Genomic DNA, 20,978 nt, shown 5'->3' with positions numbered 1-20,978 from the left:
ATTTCTTTTATTAGGCAATGTGCGGAAATTGATGTCAAGGTAGGGAATGCGGGCTGGGCAGGGTAGAGAACGTGAGGGGGAGGGGACGTGGGTCAGCTTATCTGCTGGCAATGGTTGTCTTGAGTAATGGGCCATCTGGTGCTCTGGTTAGTGGCAGCAAGGCTGTATGAATCAGTTGTTTAGCGTTCCTTCCTGAGGTGGGATACTTGCAACCTTGGTTGGATATTTTGGATCTCCTAAGGCCAGTTCCTGTAATCCTTTAAGTAAAAGGCAAGGTTAAACATTATGAGAGCACCGAAGAACAATATAGAATGGCTGTTTTCTTTGCGTGACTGTTAGTGGGTATGGCGTCAGTGAGGTAGTGGTGTGGGTTTTGTGATCAGTGGGAATGCATGAAAGAATGCTGTAGTGGGGCCTCCACCCAAGGAGACAGCTTTTGCTAAATTACACTCCCAAAGAAGAGTGCTTTGCCTAATTCATATAAAGGCCCTACATAAATGAGCCTCCAAAACTTCTCCAAATATTTTCTTTCTGTTGCTTTCAGAGTTGTTTGCATTTAGTTTAAAGGGTTTTTGTTTACTAGGACAGCATCTGTTTTCTGTTCAGAAAAGGAATTAATACCTGGTATAAGTTTAAGTTTTTTGTACATGTGAAACACTATACACAAAGATAAAAATGCACAAAATATAAACTATAGTTTTTTTTTTGTTGTTGTTGTTTAAGAGACGGAGTCTCATTCTGTTGCCCAGGCTGGAGTGCAGTGGCGTGATCTCGGCTCACTGCAACCTCTGCCTCCCGGGTTCAAGCAATTCTCCTGCCTCGACCTCCGGAGTAGCTGGGATTACAGTCGTGAGCCACCACACCTGGTTAATTTTTGTATTGTTACTAGAGATGGGGTTTCACCGTGTTGGCCAGGCTGGTCTCAAACTCCTGTCCTCAGGTGATCTGCCTACCTCAGCCTCCTAAAGTCCTGGGATTACAGGCATGAGCCACCACTCCTGGCCTCAAATGATAGTCTCTTGAACTATGAGGAAGTGAAAAGTCACACAGTCACCACTCGCATCCAGAAGAAGAGCATCGCCAGCTCCCACAGACCTTTCCTACAACTTTCCCATCATAACCCCTCACTACTCCCTAAGATAACCATTGTCCTCAATTATTCTCCTTATGGATTTTCACAAAAGTATGCAGCCCTGAATATTATGTTAGTATTGCTTGCATTTGAATTTTATTATAAATGGAATTTTAAAAACTATGTAATTTTGCATCTATCTTTTTTATTTTTTTGGTTTTAGGGAGCGGAGAGTTTAATAGGCAAGAAAGATGGGAGAAGGCAGAAAATGGAGGCTCCCCTGTACAGAGACAGAGGGAGGGGAGCCTTTTTTTACACAGTATTGAATCAGTGAGATTTATTCATGTTGTCACCTATACTGTAATTTGTTCATTTTCTTCACCATTTAGTAACCCATTGTAGGATTATAGCATTATTTAGTTACCCATTCTATTATTGATAGATCGTTGAGTCAAGTCCAGTTTGGGGCTAAGGTGAATAGCGCTGTTATGTTCTTGTCGATGTCTCTTGAAACACATATGTGCTTGTTCCTGTTGGTTACATACTTCAGAATGGAATTCCTGGGACTTAGGGTATGCATACATTCTAGGATAGTACCAAACAGATGCCTGAAATATTTGTATAATTTATGTCTTTTCAGCAATTTATGAGAGGTCAATTTCTGTGCATTTTCATCAACACTTGGTAGCATCAGTCTTTTTACTGGAGGTCATGTGGGTAATGTGTAGTAGTGTCTCATTGTGGTTTTGATTTGCATTTTTCTTTTGGCAGTGGAGATTGAGCACCTTTTCATATGCAAATTGGCCATGTGGATAGTCCCTTTTGGGATGCACCTGCTCAGGTTTTTTGCCCACTTTGTTTGTTTGGTGGTGGGGAGCGGGGGTATTGGCTCTGTAAACAGGATATGAACTTTTGTCCATTTTAAGAATCAGATGTCATTCTCTTCCTTATTGCTTTTAAGAATTCTTTATATATTCTCCATGTAAGTCCTTTGTCAAATACATATATGGCAAATACCTTCTCCCAGTGTGCCTTAAATTTTCTTCTTTTGATGAACAAAGTTCTTAATTTTAATTAAGTCTAATTTATCAGTCTTTCCTCTAATGGTTAGTGCTTTTTGTATTCTGTATAAGAAATTGTTTATTCATGGCCGGGTGTGGTGGCTCACGCCTGTAATCCCAGCACTTTGGGAGGCCGAGGCGGGCGGATAACAAGGTCAGGAGATCAAGACCATCCTGGCTAACACGGTGAAACCCCATCTCTACTAAAAATACAAAAAAAAAAAAAAAATTAGCTGGGCGTAGTGGCGGGCACCTGTAGTCCCAGCTGCTCGGGAGGCTGAGGCAGGAGAATGGCATGAACCCAGGAGGTGGAGGTTGCAGTGAGCTGAGATCATGCCACTGCACTCCAGCCTGGGCGACAGAGTGAGACTCCATCTCAAAAAAAAAAAAAAAACAAAAAAACCCCACCAAATAGCACATTTTTAAAGGGTATGTTTTGTGGTGTGTGATTTATGTACCAATAAGTTATTTATTTAAAAATAATAAATATAGTTTGAAGGGCTTAAGTAGAGGGATGAGGAAGATGTTGGGAGGGAGTACATCGGGTGGAGTAGGAGCTGCCATTTAAATTATAAATATTATCAAACTGTAATTTAAAAAATTTACATGTATTACTTTGTATATTAAAAAATAATTGAAGGCCAGGCACAGTGGCTCATGCCTGCAATCCCAGCACTTTGGGAACCCGAGGTGGGTGGATCCCCTCAGGTCAGGAGTTCGAGACCAGCCTGGCCAACATGGTGAAAACCCGTCTCTACTAAAAATATAAAAATTAGCCAGGCGTGGTGACGCACAACTGTAATCCCAGCTACTTGGGAGGCTGAGGCACTAGAATTGCTCAAACTCAGGAGGCAGTGGTGGCAGTGAGCCAGAATCACGCCACTGCACTGTAGCCTGGGTGACAGAACGAGACTCCATCTCAAATAATAATAATAATAATAATAATAATAATAATAATAATAATTGAAGCAAAACAATAAAGTAGAAGAGATAGATGCAAGTTATTAGTAATCTAGTTTTTACTTGGGAGGCAGGATTCATAAGTATTTATTTTGTTATTATCATTCATAATCCAAGCATATTCTTTGTATCAAAGGTTATATTATGACCTACAATTTGGAGGTGGAAAATCTGAAGGAAAGGCCATGAAGAAGTATTGTGGTTAATAATTAAACCAGATGCTTTCTGAGAAAAGATTTAGAAGGGAGAAATAAAACCCTTGAGGAGGGTGCTCTCCTGGGATGACAGCATCAGGAATGGACCTGAGGGGCCTGTTGAGCTGGGCACAATCCACAGTGCTGCTATCCCACTTCACAGCCCTGTGACAATTCACAAGTCAGTTATTTCTTCCTAAACTGTTACTTTTTGAATTAAAATACACACATAAAAGAGTGATAAAAACATTTTTCAGAAAAATGGCATTTTTCCAAGTGGCTTACCTAAAAATGCCCTTAGCTTGAATTGCATATACTGTGTTATAACTCAGAATTTTCTCATTTTGACACGGTCCCTTCTTATTTTATAAAGATAATAAAAGCGATCATTTTATATCATCAAAGCTTTTGCAATTTGAAATAGTAATGATGTGAGTGATACTGTTAAACTAAAGTCTTGAGTCAGATGAATGGCAAATCCAGCCCACCACATGTTTTTGTAAATAAGTTTCGTAAGCACACAGCTCCACACATTCATTTACATATTCTCTAGAACTGTTTTTTGCTGCAACTGCAGAGCTGAGTAGTTGCAACAGAAATTTTTCAGTTAGATGACCTACCAAACTGAAATTATTTACAATTTGACCCTTTATAGAAAAAATTTACTTAGATGAAGATACATACTAGGTTGGTGTAAAGTAATTGCGTTTTTTCCCATTAACTGCAATTACTTTTGCACCAACCTAATACACATGTTCCTTAGATGAAGATACATGCAAGTATCTCCTGTAGTTCAAATCCTATTTGGGGCCTGGCAGGGTGGCTCATACCAGTAATCCCAGCACTTTGGGAGGCCAAGGCAGACAGATCCCTTGAGCCCAGGAGTTCGAGACCAGGCTGGGCGTACCAATAAAGTTAGCTGATTGTGGTGGCACATACCTGTAGTCCCAGCTACTTGGAAGGCTGAGGCAGGAGGATAGCTTGAGCCCAGGAGGCAGAGGTTGCAGTGAGCCAAGATCGCGCTACTGCACTCCATCCTGGATGACAGAGTGTTATCCAAACTGAATCTTGTTTTAAATCTGGAAAGAACACCCACGTTGCAGGCAAATTGTTTTTCTATCTCTGAGTTCTCACAGACAAGCACTAAAATCTGCTTAGCCAATAGCAAGCAACCCCTGAAATATCAGCCCACCTGGGGCTCTGTTTCTTGTCTTTTTTGAGAGAGGTGTCTTGAGGGCTACATGCACAATTCAAAAAACATAAATCCTTTGACTTATTTATTGCCATCAGAGTGGTCCTTTCCCTGACTTCGTTGTGAAGATAGAGCCCCAATAGCAGATGCGCGGCACTGTGGGCTTCCACTCTATTGAGGCCTTTTCTACCTGCTCTCCCTGCTTCTGTGCCGTTTCTGACACAGTGGCTTCTGAACTGGCACAGGCATTGTGCTACAACCTAACAGTGGAGTTTGTTTGAAAATAAAGACTAAGGGCTCTCCCGTGTTGTGGGAGACACAGTCCTCTCCTGATGGCCATGTTTCTGGTTGGTTTTCTGTCATGAGCCAGTGTGCTTTGGGGCACCCGCTCCCACTCTTAGTGGTGTGTGCACTCCCAGAGGTATGAAACTTTGAGGAATAAAAATGGCTTTCTGAACAAAAATATCAGTGTAGAGACCTGTCAGATTGTTCGCACAGCAGATGGGGAGGGACGCATTCTCCCACTTTAATGTACACAAACACTAGAGAAGTAACCCCAACAAGTCTAAGCTGGGCCCATCAGCCTCTTCCTCGGGAATTTTGGAAATAAAACTGAGTAAGATCACCTTAAAATACAAAGCCCAGATGCTATTGGCAGGCATGTTTTTGCCTCTGTGCAGAAAATAGTTAACCCAGGAGGCCTGGGATGGCTCTCCTTAGCAAGGCTGCTTGCAAGGCTGGCCCTTGGCTGGAGTCTGAGAACTAGGATTACAGGAGGGTTCACACCATTCCCAGAACTGATGAGAGGGGCTCACGGTTCTGAAACTGTTTGTGCAAACACGTGGTTTGTGCTGAACAGCGGCTTATCTGTGAGGAGTCTGGAATGTGGTATATGCTGGGCAGAAGGGGCCCATGTGACCAGCCCCTGATAAAAACGCTGGATGCAGAGTCCCTAATGAGCTTCCCTCATTAATTAATTAATTAATTCCTTGGGGGAATTAAACGTGCCCGTGACTGCTGGAGAGGACTCTTGGAACATGCCTCTGGACTTAACGCCCTGCGCCTTTTCCCTTTGCGTATATGGCTTTGTGTCCTTTCACTGTAATAAATTTGTGCATAGCTGTGGCCATGACTTCATGCTGCGTCCTGTAGGTCCTCCCTCTGATCATTGAACATGGGCTTTTTATTGAGCCTTAAAAAGGAGTAAGGCACTGACACAGGCTGCAGTATGAATGTTCGCTGAAGACGTGATGCCAGGTGAAAGAGCTGGGTGCAAAGGCTACATCTTGTTCGAGTCCATTTATAAGAAAAATCCAGAATAGGCAAATCCACAGAAACAGAAAGCAGATGAGTGTTTGCCAGGGGCTGAGGGGAGAGGGGAATAGAGAGTGGGGTGGCTGCTTAGTGGGTACAGTTTTCTATTGTGTGATGAAAATGTTCTGGACTAGTGATGGTCGCACAACATTGGGAATGTACTAAAAGCCACTGAACTATACACTTTAAACTGGTTTAAATATACAATTTGGTTCCATTGTTCTTTTATACCAGTACCATGCCGTTTTGGTAACTAGTATAATTTGAAGTCCAGTAATATGATGCCTCCAGATTTGTTCTTTTTGGTTAGGATCGCTTTGGCTATTCAGGCTCTTTTTTGGTTCCATATGAATTTTGGGATTGTTTTTTCTAATTCTGTGAAAAATGATGGTATTTGGATGGGAATTTCATTCAGCAGATTGTAGATTGCTTTGGGCAGTATGATCATTTTCACAATGTGGATTCTATGAGTATGGGATGTGTTTCCATTTGTTTGTGTCATCTATAATTTCAGCAGTGTTTTGTGGTTCTTCTTGTACAGATCTTTCACCTCCTTGGTTAAGTATATTCCTAGGTTTTTGTTTTTGTTTTTGTTTTGCAGCTGCCGTAAAAGGGATTGAGTTCTTGATTGATTCTCAGCTTTGTCGTTGTTGGTGTATAGCAGTGCTACTTCTTTGTGTACATTGATTTTGTAACCTGAGACTTGACTGTATTTGTTTATGAAATCTAAGAGTCTCAAGGAAGAGTCTTTAGGATTTTCTAGGTATATGATCATATCATCTGCAAATAGAGATAGTATGACTTCCTCTTTTCCAATCCGGATACCCTTTATTTATTTCTCTTGCCTAATTGCTCTGGCTAGGAGTTTCAGAACTGTTGAATAGGATTGGTGAAAGTGGGCATCCTTGTCTTGTTCCTGTTCTCATGGGGAATGTGTTCAACTTTTCCCCATTCAGTATTACGCTGGTTGTGGGTTTGTCATATATCCACATATATATTATTTTGAGGCAAGTTCTTTTATGCCTAGTTGTTAAGAGCTTTTATCATAAAGAGATTCTGAACTTTGTCGAATGCTATTTCCGCATCTATTGAGATGATCATATGGTTTTTGTTTTTAATTCTGTTTATGCGATGTCACATTTATTGATTTGTGTATCTATCACCTTATACAAAAAATCAACTCAAGATGTATCAAAGACTTAAATATAAGACTTGAAACCATAAAAATTTTAGAAGACAATTTGGAAAACTCTTCTAGACTTCAGCCTAGGCGAAGAATCCATGACTAAGACCCCAAAAGCAAATGCAACAAAAACAAAAATAAGTAAATGGGACCTAATTAAACTAAAAAGCTCTTTACAGCAAAAGAAATAATAATCAGAGTAAACAGACAACCCACAGAATGGGAGAAAATATTTGCAAACTACAGTCCAACAAAGGACTAGTATCCAGAATCTACAAGGAACTCAAACAAATCAGCAAGTAAAAAACAAGTAATCCTATCAGAAAGTGGGCAAAGGACATGAATAGACATTTCTCAAAAGAAGATATACAAATGGCCAAGAAACATGTGAAAAAAATACTCAACATCGCTAATCATTAGGGAAATGCAAAATAAAACCATAATGAGAGACCACCTTACTCCTGCAAGAATGGCCATTATTAAAAAGTCAAGAAACAATAAATGTTGGTGTGGATGTGGGGAAAAGGGAACGCTTATCACTACTGGTGGTGATGTAAATTAATACAACCTCTTTGGAAAATAGTATGGATATTCCTTAAAGAACTAGAAATAGATCTACCATTTAATTCAACAATCCCGCTACTGGGTATCTACCCAAAGGAAAAGAAGTCATTATATGGAAAAGACACACATGCATGTTTATAGCAGCACATTCACAGTTGCAAAGATGTGTAACCAATCTAAGTGCCCATTGACTAATGAGTGGATAAAGAAAATGTGACTATATATATATGTGTACACACACACACACATATATACATACACACACACACACACCATGGAATACTACTTAACCATAAAAAGGAATGAAATAATGTCTTTTGCAACAACTTGGATGGAGCTGGAGGCCATTATTCTAAATGAAGTAACACAGGAGTGGAAAATCAAAAATCATATGTTCTCACTCATGAGTGGGAGCTAAGCTATGGGTATGCAAAGGCATACAGAGTGGTATGGTAGACTTTAGAGACTCATAAGGGAAAGGGAGGGAGGGGGATTAATTTTTTTTAATAAAATAAAATTAAAATATATGTATTTTACCCTATTTTTTAAAAGTGTCGTGGCTGGGCACAGTGGCTCACTCCTGTAATCTCAGCACATTAGGAGGCCAAGGTGGGAGGATTACTTAAGGCCAGGAGTTTGAAACCAGCCTGGGCAACATCATGAGACCCTGTGTCTACCAAAAAAATAAATAAATAATAACCAGGTGTGGTGGCATGAACCTGTAATACCAGCTACTTAAGAGGCTAAAGATGGAGAATGACTTGAGCCCAAGAGTTCAAGGCTGCAGTGAACTATGATCATGCTACCCTACTCCAGTCTGAGCAACAAAGAGAGACACCATCTCTGGGGATAAAAAATGGCCATAATGATGAATATCACTTATCATGCCTTTTTATGCTTGTGCTAAATAGTTGTGAAATACTGCTAAATTTTTGTAAAATAAGTTCCTAGAAGTGAATTTGCTTTGCAAAAGGTTGTGTTATACTTTCCATTTTAATATATATTCTCAAATTGCTCTCCTGTAAGGCTATTTAGTTTACACTTCTCTACACAGTGTGCAAGATTATACACATTCCCAATACTGGATACATGTTTGATCTTGTTCAGCCTAAGAGGAGAAAATGGCATTCCTTTTAATTCTTCATTGTAGATGAAAGTGAAGCACTTTTTATCAGTTTGTTAGTCATTTACATCTTTCTTCTGTGAATTACTAGTACAGTTGCTTTGCTTGCTTTTCTGTTTGCATGTTCTTCTTTTTTCCTCAAAATTTGTAACAGTTTTTTGTTTTGTGTTGTTTTTTATTTCTAAGAAAGCTCTGTGTTCCCATAATCAAGTCTGCAGAGATCCTGATGAGCAAAGTGGTCAGCCTGGCCTGAGAGCTCTGCTTCCTGCTCCCCAGAGCCAAGCGTTTTCAAGTCACCTTGCTGATTTTTTGGCATTTACCTCTACATTGCTAAATAGCGTGCTTATCACTGCTGTTTCTAGTTTTTCATTTTAGATGTTATATTTTGATCTCCTACTGTGAAAGGTGAGGATTTCTTTTCAGCCCCCAGCCTCCATGCTTCCTGTCTTTGCATTCTCTCATTGTGGTTTTGTGTACCTGGAGTTCACATTGAGATGCTGTGAGTGTCATTCATAGATTAGCCATATAGTAGTATACACTGCTGCTGCTTTTTCTTTTACACAACCTTTTATTCACCCTCCACCTAAAATTATTTTTTTGTGTTTATTTAGTTTTCTTTTGCTTTTTTTTGAGACGGAGTCTCACTCTGTCGCCAGGCTGGAGTGCTATGGCACGATCTCGGTTCACTGCATCCTCCTACTCCTGGGTTCAAGTGATTCTCCTGCCTCAGCCTCCCAAGTAGCTGGCATTACAGGCACATGCCACCACACCCAGCTAATTTTTGTATTTTTAGTAGACGGAGTTTCACCATGTTGGCCAGGATGGTCTCGAACTTCTGACGTCAGGTAATCCACCCGCCTCGGCCTCCCAAAGTGCTGGAATTACAGGCATGAGCCACCACACCCAGCCTGTTTACTTAGTTTTCTATGTAAATGTCACTAATTCAACCCCAACTCTTTGTGAGATATCCCCACACATCACAGGGGTCAGGGATCACAGCAGTGTCATCTTGAGATCTCTCTGGAGCCTCTGACCTCCTCCATCATGGCTGCCCTCTGTGCCTGGTGCACAGATTCCCTGTTAGTTCTTTGCCTCTCTCTTTTTTGATCTTCTGTGTCCTACATCCTATTCTTTTTCTTTTTTTTTCCTCCAGTATCTCCCTGAGAATGGGTTCATAGAAGGTAAAATTTTATGGCCTTGCATCTTTGTTTTACCCTAATGCTTGATGGTTTCCTTGGGTATAACATTTTAGGTCAGCAACTATTTCCGTTTATAATTTTGTGGGAATTGTTCCATTGTCTTCTATTTGCCAGTGTTGCAGCAAGAAGAAAATAATTCCAGTCCTTTGTGACTTTTTTCTCTCCAAAAGCTCATAGGAGGTTCAGGCTGTTGCCAGGATTCTAAACTTTCAGTGTGGTTTGCCTTGCTGTATAGCTTAAGGTCTTTTTTTCTTTCTTTCTTTCTTTTTTTTTTTTTTGTCATGCTAGTCACTCACTGCACCCTTTCAATACAGTAATTCATGTCTTTATTTTCTGGAATTATTTCATTGGTAATTTCTTCTACTCTGTTTTCTTTTTCTGGAACTCCCTTTACCCTGGTCCCCTAATTATCATATTTTTTTCTCCTGTTTTCTATCTCTTTGCCTTATAGTTTTGTTTTCTGGGATTAAACTTGAGGCTTCCCTAAGTTTAATCTTCCAAATTCTATTAAATGCTTCATTTCTGCTATCTTTTTTTTGTTTTTGCATCACTTCAATTTTCTTACTTCAATTGTTGCAAAATACGTATAACATAAAATTTACCATCTGAACCTTTTTTAAGTGTACAGTTCAGTATTGTTGAGTATATTCACATGGTTGTGTAACCAATCTCCAGAACCTTTTCATTTTGCAAAACTGAAACTCTTACCCATTAAATACTGACCTGCCATTCCCCTTGTCCCCCAGCCACCATTCTACTTTGTATCACTATGAATTTGACTACTCTAGGTACCTCATGTAAGTGAAATCATATAGTATTTGTCCTTTTTGTCTGGCTTATTTCACTTAGCATAATGACCTCAAGGTTCATCCACATTATAGCATGTCAGAATTTCATTTCTTTTTAAGGCTGAATAAAATTCCATCATATATGTTTGCTATCATATATTTAACTTCTAGGATTTTTTTGTTCCCTAAATTTTTTATAGCATCCTGTTCTTGAATTTCTGAAAAGAAATTCCTTTCTGTGGTTTGGTGGGGCTTCACAATGGAATGAGACTGTGAGTGCATGTGTTTCATTGCTATCTGCCTGGAGGCCTCAGAGCGCTTTATTCGTTTCTCCTGAAGGATATTAACCATATCTGTCACAGAGGTTCCAGATATCTTCAAGATTTTTGTATTGTTTTCTGATGAATAGTTTATCAATTAAGGGAAGCTTACATCTGTTTTGAATTTACTGAGTTTTTTTAAATCCAGAAATAGATAAGAATTATAGCAAATTCCTTTTTGGCAGTTAATGAGCTATTCATATGGTTTCTTTTTAAACTTATTTATGTAATTAATAACATAAATAGATTTTCTAGTAGGAAAAAATTCTTACATATCTGGGGGCAAAATTCCAATTTGGTTATGGTGTATTACTGTTGTGGGAAATCTCTACTTGATTATGGTTAATATTTAATATGAAGCATATTTTTTATACTCTTATTGATGAAGAGACATTTGGCTTGTGGTTGCTTGCTTTAAGTATAAATAAAGTTTTGTGTTAATAAGACCTGATTTTTTTAGTTACGATGTTAGTGAGCTCTAAAACCCTGTATCATCTTTTTATATAGTCAAAAATGCAATAAGGGCCAAGTGCAGTAGCTCACACCTATAATCTCAGGGCTTTAGGAGGCCAAGGTGGGAGAATCGCTTGAGGCCAGGAGTTTGAGACCAATCAGGTCAACATAGCAAGACCTCCTCTTACAAAAACGTTTTAGAAAAATAGCTGGGCATAGTGGCACATGCCTGTAGTCTCAGGTACTTGTGAGGCTGGGGTGGGAGGATTGCTTGAGCCCAGGAGTTCAAGGTTGCAGTGAGCTGTGATCATGCCACTGCACTCCAGTGTGGGCAACAGAGTGAGTCCCTGACTTTAAAAAAAAAAAAGAAAAAGTAATAGATAATTATTTTACTGCCTTCTCTAGTAGTATTGGTGACAGAATTAATTCTCAGCCAAAGGTTTTTTTTTTTTGAGACGGAGTCTCGCTCTGTCGCCCAGGCTGGAGTGCAGTGGCACGATCTCCCCTCACTGCAAGCTCTGCCTCCTGGGTTTACGCCATTCTCCTGCCTCAGCCTCCCGAGTAGCAGGGACTACAGGTGCCCGCCACCACGCCCGGCTAATTTTTTGTATTTTTAGTAGAGACGGGGTTTCACCATGTTAGCCAGGATGGTCTTGATCTCCTGACCTTGTGATCCGCCTGCCTCGGCCTCCCAGAGTGCTGGGATTACAGGCGTGAGCCACCGCACCCAGCCAAAGATGTTTTATACTCTGGGTATAAGACTCTGACTCTCCAATCTGACAAACGAAAACTTGAAGCTTTAAAAAAAAAAAAAAATTGGTTGGAAGTTGGGAGACTTCTCATTTAAAAGTTCCAGACAATTTTTGTGTTCTCTAACAGTGAAGACTGAAGTTTTCCCTGGGACTGATACCCTTGTTTTGGTGAAAGTCTTCTGAAAGGACCTGTTAGTTGTACAGAAGTAAGGCTAGGCCTCCTCCTGTTCTCAGGGCTCAAAGTGTGAGTGGTCTGAGGCCCGTCATCGACCCCTGTGCCTCAGTGGTAGATCGAGTGTCTCTCATCCCTTGTGGCCACTTGATCTGCTGAATTCTGAGTCAGATGTGTTGAAGTCTCTTACTCTTAACTGTGGTTTGTGTAAAAAGCTTTGATTTCTAAGAGATTATGTCGAACCATACATAAAGGTTTCTAGCCCTATCTTCTTGGTGGTGGCTTTTACCTTTAATTTTAGTTAGTCCTTTTAATCTTGAAGTATACATTTTACAATACTAATATTACTGTTTCCATCTATGTTTTGAGGTTAGAAATCAGAGTTGGAGGCAGGGTCTGGGCCCAGGTGCTCTTGCCAGGGCTGCTTTCTAGGGTAGAATGGAGGAAGAGCCTTGGGCAAGGGCCAAGACCACTGGCCACTGTCGCCAGGGGAGCACTCAAAAGTCAGGGCTGTGCCTGGGAGCAAGAGGGACTCCAAAGACCCAGAGCAGATCTGGAGCACTGTGAGTTGGAGGAGTTGGGGTCGGACAGCAGCCTACAAGGGTGAGGGTGGCGAGAAAGCAGGGTGAACAGAGAAGGACAGATGTGGCCCGCTCAGGGATCCACACCAGCATTTTGTGGCATCTGATGCCTAGTCACCAGCACGCACGGGGTCTTGCCTGGATTTGTGAGCTGGCGCTTCTGCAAGACTGAGCCTAGCAGCGCCAGGGTTCCCCTGGATAGAAACAACCACATGGCCAAGCAGAACTCCTTAGCAGCTATTTAAAGGGATAACCGGAAACTCTTCATCCTAATTGGGCAAGATTGCTTACCAGCTTGTGAAGTAGGGCATATGCTTAAAGTACTTTTTAAACATTTTTTTAAATGATGCTGCTAAATGAAAACACTTTTAATTTCACAGGGAGGATCCGTTTTTGCCAAATGAAGTTCACTTAGCTCCTTTTATTGGTGCTTTGATGAAGAGGGGGCGTGGTCTGTCCCTTTAGCCTTGTTGTTCTTGATCTGGTTTTTCTTTTTTTATTTTTATTTATTTTGAGACGGAGTCTTGCTCTGTCGCCCAGGCTGGAGTACAGTGGCACAATCTTGGCTCACTGCAACCTCTGCCTCCCGGGTTCAAGTGATTCTCCTGCCTCAGCCTCCCTAGTAGCTGGGACTACGGGCGTGCACCACCAAGCCCAGCTAATTTTTCGTATTTTTAGTAGAGACGCGGTTTCACTGTGTTAGCCAGGATGGTCTCGACCTCCAGACCTCGTGATCCACCAGCCTCGGCCTCCCGAAGTGCTGGGATTACAGATGTGAGCCACCACGCCCGGCCTCTTTTTTTATTTTTTATTGTAAAATACACATAACAAGAAATTTATCATTTTAACTGTTTTAAGTGTACAGTTCAGAGGCATGAAGCACATTCACATGGTTGTGCAGTCATCACTACTTTCTATTTCCAAAATGTTTTCATTATCCCAAACTGAGCTCTGTATGCTTTAAACACTGGGGAGGGGGCTTCCTATTCCCGGTCTTCAACCCCTAACCACCATTTTGCTTTGTCTCTGAATTTACCCATTCTGGGCACCTCGTAGACGTGGACTCACACTGCATGTGCCCTTTGATGAGGGGCTGATTTCACTCAGCACAGCTTCCTTAGGCTTATCTGTGTTGGGGCGTGTGTCAGCCACGCTGCTTCTGCATCCATCCGTCCACCTTCTTCTCTCCATAGCCCCTACCCCATCCTAGTTCAGGAGTTGTGGTTTTCCTTGTGTCTTCCAGAACCACAGCTGGGAGACCGCCTACCACTATGGCTTGAAAACCTGTACTGACTCTGTAGCCAGCGGAGTTAGACCCATAATCCTGGCCCGTGTGGAAAGACTGGCTTTTTCTAATAGGAGTACTTAGATGTTTTATTTATCCTCCCTTTTCTCAGAGGCATGGAACGCAGCTCCCCTCCCTGCCCTCACTACCACCTACCTGAAATACGGGAAGATTAGGTCCTTCGTGTCCTTAAGGAAAAGGGGAGAGTGTTTTGGTTGCCAGCAATTTGGGCTCCAGGCCATCATCAAGGCAACTCATCAAGGTTGTAGAATTAGAGGCAAGAGGATAACAGAGGCAGAGGATAAGAGCGGAGGCTCCAGTGGGCTGTGGAGGGAGAGCAGAGACCAGCATGCCCCTTGGAGGTGGTGGCCGGTGGCTGAGAGGAGCATCTAGGAAGACCGGAAACTCAGCCACCCTGCAGGCTAAGGGCCCGCATTGTGCCTCTTCTGACCTGCCGAATTCCTGTGAAATGTGGGAGAAAGTGGGGGGACTCACAAGGTGGGCTTTTAGAGACTGCACTGGACTCCAGTTAAAGGTTCTTGGCCGGGCACAGTGGCTCATGCCTGTAATCCCAGCGCTTTGGAAAGTTGAGGCAGAAGGATTGCTTGAGCCCAGAAGTTCAAGGCTGCAGTGAGTCATGATCATGCCACTGCACTACTGCCTCGGTGACAGAGTGAGACCCTGTCTCTAAAACAAAAGAAAGGTTCTTATCATGGGTTAGCCTCATTTTCTGGCTTTCCAGCGTCATTTGAAGGAAGTATCTATATCAAAACTGCCCATTTACACTTTTTTTTATATAAATAGAAATACTAGATGTCATGCCAGCTTTAGGAAGGAAAAACAGGATTTTCAAAATAAAATATTGTCAGAACGTGTCCTCCTGCTGGAGACTGAGGGTGATTTAAGTTTCTTTGTCTTCTTTCCTCCCATTGGCCGTTTGTCTCAGGTTTGACTCAGTAGGTCAAATATGCCAGCAGCTGGTGCTGCAGCATGACACCACCCAACACCAAAGCCATCATGTCACCATTCAGAAAAAGGAGGCCTTGATATTTGCTGCTGTTCCCTCTCCATCCCCCAGGACAGCATGTGAGCCTATTTAGATAATTACAGTCCCAAGTGAATCTGCACTGAGCATTTTTTCCATTCCCTTACTCATGAAATATCGTCCATTTGGGAAAGAGAAGTAATTTCACCACAAGACACTTATGATTTTAGAGGCTGAATTCAGCCTTTCTAAGGATAAGAGGTTAACAGGGGCTGAAGTTTACTTTTCTAGTATAAACTAAACTTAATCTTGGAACAAAATTCCTTAGAATTAATTCTTTAATTATTACATATTATTTTCTTAGTAAGCAAATCCAAAAATATAGAAGTGCTGTTTCCTTTAAAAAAAAATTTCTCTTACTAAAAATATTCTCTTTGGAGCGCTAGAACATTATAATGTGAACAAAATCATGTTTTCTAAAACTGTGTTATTAACTTATGACTTAATGTCTCTCCACATAGGCCAGGAATATGGGTCTAACTCCACTGGCTACAGAGTTGCAAAGGGTTTTCAAGCCATGGTGGCAGGTGGTCTCTCAGCCAGAACTGTGGTTCTGGAGGAGAGGAGGAAACCCACAACTCCTGAATTATGGTGGGAATTGGGGTATTCAGAGAAGAAGGTGGATGGGTAGATGCAGAAGCAGCATGGCTGACATGCACCACAACATGGATGGGCCTGTGCTGAGTAAAAAGAAGCCCGTCATCAAAGGGCACATGCTGTATGGTAGAGGGACACAGTCACACGTGTGTTGTTGGGAGGCAGAGTCTAAGGTGGAAGAACCTCTTTGAGGGCAATTTGGCAGAATCCGTCAAAATGAATTCCACCTGTGTGTAGAGACGTGCTTAGGAGGATAATTATTGCAGTAGTGTTTGTGATAAGAAGACTAGAAACACCCTAAATGCCTGCTGTCTCCATCCATGTGATGAACCTGCATGTGTCATCAGAGAGTGAAGTAGGCAGTGGTGACGGAATTAAAGCTAGCAGTGATGAAATATTTACCATGTGAACGACATTGTCTAAGTGCATTTGGTCTTGACCACAATCCCATGAGTCAGGCATTTTATATCCAGTTTACGAATATGAAACCAAAGCAGCAAGAGGCTCCATGACTGCTCAGAGTCACACTCTAGTAAGGGTCAGAGCTGGGACTGAACTCCTGCTGTTGGGCCCAGCATCCAGTCCCTTGGCCTCCACACTGAAACTGTTCCTCCAGATGTCATGAAGGACGTAGCTCTGTATATCTTGGTAAGGGAGCAGAACTTGCCACCATCTGCATGAAAGAGGGGAACTATGCATGCATGTTTGCATAAGTGCAGGGCAGCGCTGTCCTGTAGAACCTTCTGTGATGATGGGAATGTTCTAGATCTGTGCTGGCTGAACCTTAGCCACAGGTAGCTGCGGGGCACTTAAAAGGTGGCTAATGTGACTAAGAAATTGAATTTTAATTTTAATATTTATTAAAATTTTTTTTCTTCAACTTTTAACTTCTGGGGTACACGTTCAGGATGTGTAGGTTTGTTACATAGGTAAACATGTGCCATGGTGGTTTGCTGCACAGATCAACCAATCACCCATCTTAATTCTTATTAAGAATAAGCCCAGCATCCATTAGCTATTCTTCCTGGTGCTCTCACTCCCTCCACGCCCCCAGACAGGCCCCAGTATGTGTTGTTCCCGCACATGTGTCCATGTGTTCGCACCATTCAACTCCCACTTATAAGTGAGAAAATGCAGTGTTTGGTTTTCTCTTCCTGTATTAGTTTGCTGAGGATAATGGCTTCCAGCTTCATCCATGTCTCTGCAAAGGATGTGATCTCGTTCCTTTTTATGGCTGCATAGAATTCCATGGTGTATATGTACCGTATTCTCTTTATTCAGTCTATCATTGATGGGCATTTGGGCTGATTCTGTGTCTTTGCTCTTATGACTAGTGCTGCAATGAACATACGCATGCCTGTATCTTTGTGATAGAATGATTTATGTTCTTTTGGGTATATGCCCAGAAATGAGATTGCTGGGTGAAATGGTATTTCTGCTTCTAGGTCTTTGAGGAATTGCCACACTGTGTTCCACAATGACTGAACAAATTTATACTCCGACCAGCAGTGTAAAAGCATTCCTTTTACTCCACAAACTTGCCAGCATCCATTGTTTCTTGACTTTTTAATAATCGCCATTCTGACTGGTGTGAGATGGTATCTCATTTTGGTTTTTATTTGCATTTCTCTAATAAGTGATGTTGAGCTTTTTTTCATATGTTTCTCGGCCACGTGAATGTCTTCTTTTCCAGAAGTGTCTGTTCATGTACTTTGCCCGCTTTTTAAAGGGGTTGTTTTCTTCTTGTAAATTTGTTTAAGATTTTAACTAATTTAAATAGCCATGTGTGGCTGCTGGCTGTTCTTTGGGGCAATGCAAGGTAAAACATAGACAGAAGGTTGTAAAATAAAGGATCACTGGATTTTGTGGTTTGCAAACCCTACCTTTAAAAAAGCTTCTGCAGGCCAGGCGTGGTGCCTCACGCCTGTAACCTTAGCATTTTGGGAGGCCGAAGTGGGCAGATCACTTGAGGTCAGGAGTTCGAGACCAGCCTGGCCAACATGGTGAAACCCCGACTCTACTGAAAATACAAAAATTAGCCATGCATGGTGGCATGTGCCTGTAGTCCCAGCTACTTAGGAGGCTGAGGCACGAGAATTGCTTGAACCCGGGAGGCAGAGGTTGCAGTGAGCCGAGATTGTGCCACTGCACTCCAGCCTGGACAACAGAGCAAGACTCAGTATCAAAAAAAAAAAAACAACAACAAAAAACAAAAACAAAACCTCTGCAGAAATGTGAAGTTGGAAGAACAGTTTTCATAACTGTTTATTTCAGAACCACTAACTTAATCTAGCCACTTCATCTGAGAGATGAGAAAACTAAAGGCAGAAAAGTTGAGTCATTTTCCTGAAGTCACACTGAGTTGCTTTAATGAGAGAAGGAGGAGCTGGTCACAGTTTGGGTTGGTTTGTTACTCTTTAGAGCAGTGGACATTTAGGTTAGCCAGGGGCTTCATTCAATTTGATGTCAGCTCAGTTCTTAGTGTGGCCAGTTGGTTCCTGGAAACTGCAGCTTTGGGTGAAACATATACCGTAAGCCATGGGAACTCAACTGTGGCTCGTATCAGTTAACCTACAGTGAAACTGGTTTTGTCACACAGCATATCACCATTTCACTTAACATCACAGTGTCCAAGAACCTCTCAGTGACATTAAGTGAGGACTTACTATAAAAGAAAGAAAGAACCAGACTTTTGTCTCCCGGGCTCCCAGAACTCCATGAGGAACCTTGTAGTGGCTCGCCCTTTCCTGAAGCCCCAGAATTCATCCTGCCTCCTGTACACCCCAACCTCAGGCTGTCCTGCCTGCCTGTGCCACAGCATGGGTGAACCACGTGCAGTAGAACCACACTTCCCTGCGGGTGTACTTGTCAGCCCCTCATGCATGGAGGGCTTTAGAAATGTTTGTGTGGACTATACTCCCAGCCTTGAGGGCTGAACCGCTAGTGAGTCGTGCAGGTGGCTCATGAGAAGGTGTCTCCGGCGTTTCCTTGGGGGACCTTCTGGACACAGGTAAATGCTCAGCAAGGAGCAGGATGGGGCTTAGGGGGGCTGCCAGTCCACTGACCCTGGGTGACTCCAGGAGGAGAGGAGCCAGCAGAGCTGTGCATAGCTGTGACCTTTTTTAGAAGCAGCAAGCAAGGAAGAAGAGTGGAATTCATGAAAATGAGGTAGCCAACTTAACAGAAAGGCAGAAGAAAGGAGAGGAAGAAAATTCCAGGAAAGTGTTTGTCCAGAGGCCTGGAGTGTGGTCCTGGGGACAGAAGATGGCAGGGAATCACGTGGGTCCTGAACTGAGAGCACAGAGAAGACCTGCTCTCAGGATGCCACAGAAGAACCAGAGGCCCCTGCTGAGCCACTGGGCTTCGCCTGCCTTCAGGCGCTGTGCAGGGCCAGCACTGCCTGAGCTGCTGGTGGGCCAGAGGAAGTGGACCCAGCCAGGGGGCAGGAGGTGTTGGCCCGTGCTTGCAAGGCAACCAGACCCTGTGTCACGATGCCAAAGCCAGGGAACCTCAGGGAGGAAATGCTGCGGGTGGGGACTCCTGAGTGTCTGTCAAATGAAAACAGAGGAAGTAAGAAAGATGGGGCCCAGCCACTCCTGAGATGTAAATCTCCTGTGATTCTGTCTCCAGGGAGAGGCTGTGCAGCATCTGCCTGAACATCTCTGGGACGCAGCCGTCCTCTTGCCATGGGAAGGCTCTTGCCCACAGAGGAGTAAAGGGAAGGGCACTGCTTCCTGGACCAGCTCACCGTGGTCACTGTCTCCTCTTTCCCAGTCTCAAACCCCAAGTGCCATCAGTGCAGATAGTGAGAGGAACCATTTAAAAAGCGAATTATTCCAAATTAATCTCCAGTTGAAATCCCAACAGACTTTCTTTATTCTTGAACTTAACAAAATAATTAAAAATTCACCTGGAAGAATAAACAAGAAGAAAGTTTTCTTTCTTTAGAAAGAGTGCTGATGAAGGCAGGTTGCCCTGCCTGATTGGAAAGGTGCTATGAAGGCCCCCTTCACACGTCATTCTCCCCACCCTAGCATTGCGGAAGGGAAGACACAGTGGAAACAGCTATGAGCATGGCGCCTGCAGCTCATGTTTCAGAGTAGTAATGACATTGAACTGAGTGGGTTGAGGAGGTCTGCATTTTTTTTAATTTTAAAAGATAGGCTGAGTGTGGTGGCTCACGCCTGTAATCCCAGTACTTTGGGAGGTTGAGGCAGACGGATCATGAGGTCAGGAGATTGAGACCATCCTGGCTAACACGGTGAAACCACGTCTCTACTAAAAAAAAATACAAAAAATTAGCCGGGTTTGGTGGCGGGCGCCTGTGGTCCCGGCTACTCGGGAGGCTGAGGCAGGAGAATGGCGTGAACCCGGGAGTCGGAGCTTGCAATGAGCCAAAATCTTGCCACTGCACTACAGCCTGGGCGACAGAGAGCCAATACTCCATCAAAAAAAAAAAAGGATAAGCAGAAGTTGCCAAACTTGATTTGGGAGATAATGAGCCATATAAAATAAGGTGACTAGAACAATAATATGAACAGAATCAGAATTGGAAAAGAATTCCAAGGAACCCCAGAGTTATTTGCTTGGGGGACAATAGGTTGCTTTCAACCACCATAGAGATGTGATTCACTCCTTTGCAGCAGATATGAAAGAAATCAGATCAGGTGTTCTGGTTGCTATTGCTGTAGAGCAAACCACCCTGAAACACAGTGGATTAGAATTAACAACAGTGTTCATTTTGTTTGGGCATGACTGCCATCTGCTCCTTGGTCACCAGCCCTCATGGCTGCGGCTGGGACTGTGGGGTTGCCATCTCTCTCCATGCAGCCTATATACTTGGCCAGCGTGAATTTCCACACACCCCAGGAGCCTCAGGGGTACAAGAGAGCATTCCAAGAATCCTGGGTAGGCAGTTCAAGCTTCTTAGGAACTGGCCTTCTGAGTCCCAAGTCACTTACTCCTCATTCAAGCAAATTGTTAAGGCCAGCCCAGATTCAAGGGGAAAAGAATTGGACTCCGTCTCTTAAGTGGAGGATTTCCCAGAATCTGTAACATCTTTAACCTATCACATAAGGTAAAAACATTAAGGTCTGCCTTTCTAGCAAGGATTTAATTGCATC

General features: G+C 42.6%; 1 pseudogene; it reads left to right on the top strand.

Annotated features, from left to right (window-relative positions):
* Positions 1-20,978, top strand: part of LOC129533378 (cytospin-B-like) — a 108,000-nt pseudogene that overhangs the window by 34,910 nt on the left and 52,112 nt on the right.

Source organism: Gorilla gorilla, chromosome 4 (assembly GCF_029281585.2).
Source record: "Gorilla gorilla gorilla isolate KB3781 chromosome 4, NHGRI_mGorGor1-v2.1_pri, whole genome shotgun sequence".
NCBI lineage: Eukaryota > Metazoa > Chordata > Mammalia > Primates > Hominidae > Gorilla > Gorilla gorilla.
The sequence above is the reverse complement of the archived record's forward strand: the minus strand, read 5'-3'. Positions and strand labels throughout refer to the sequence as shown.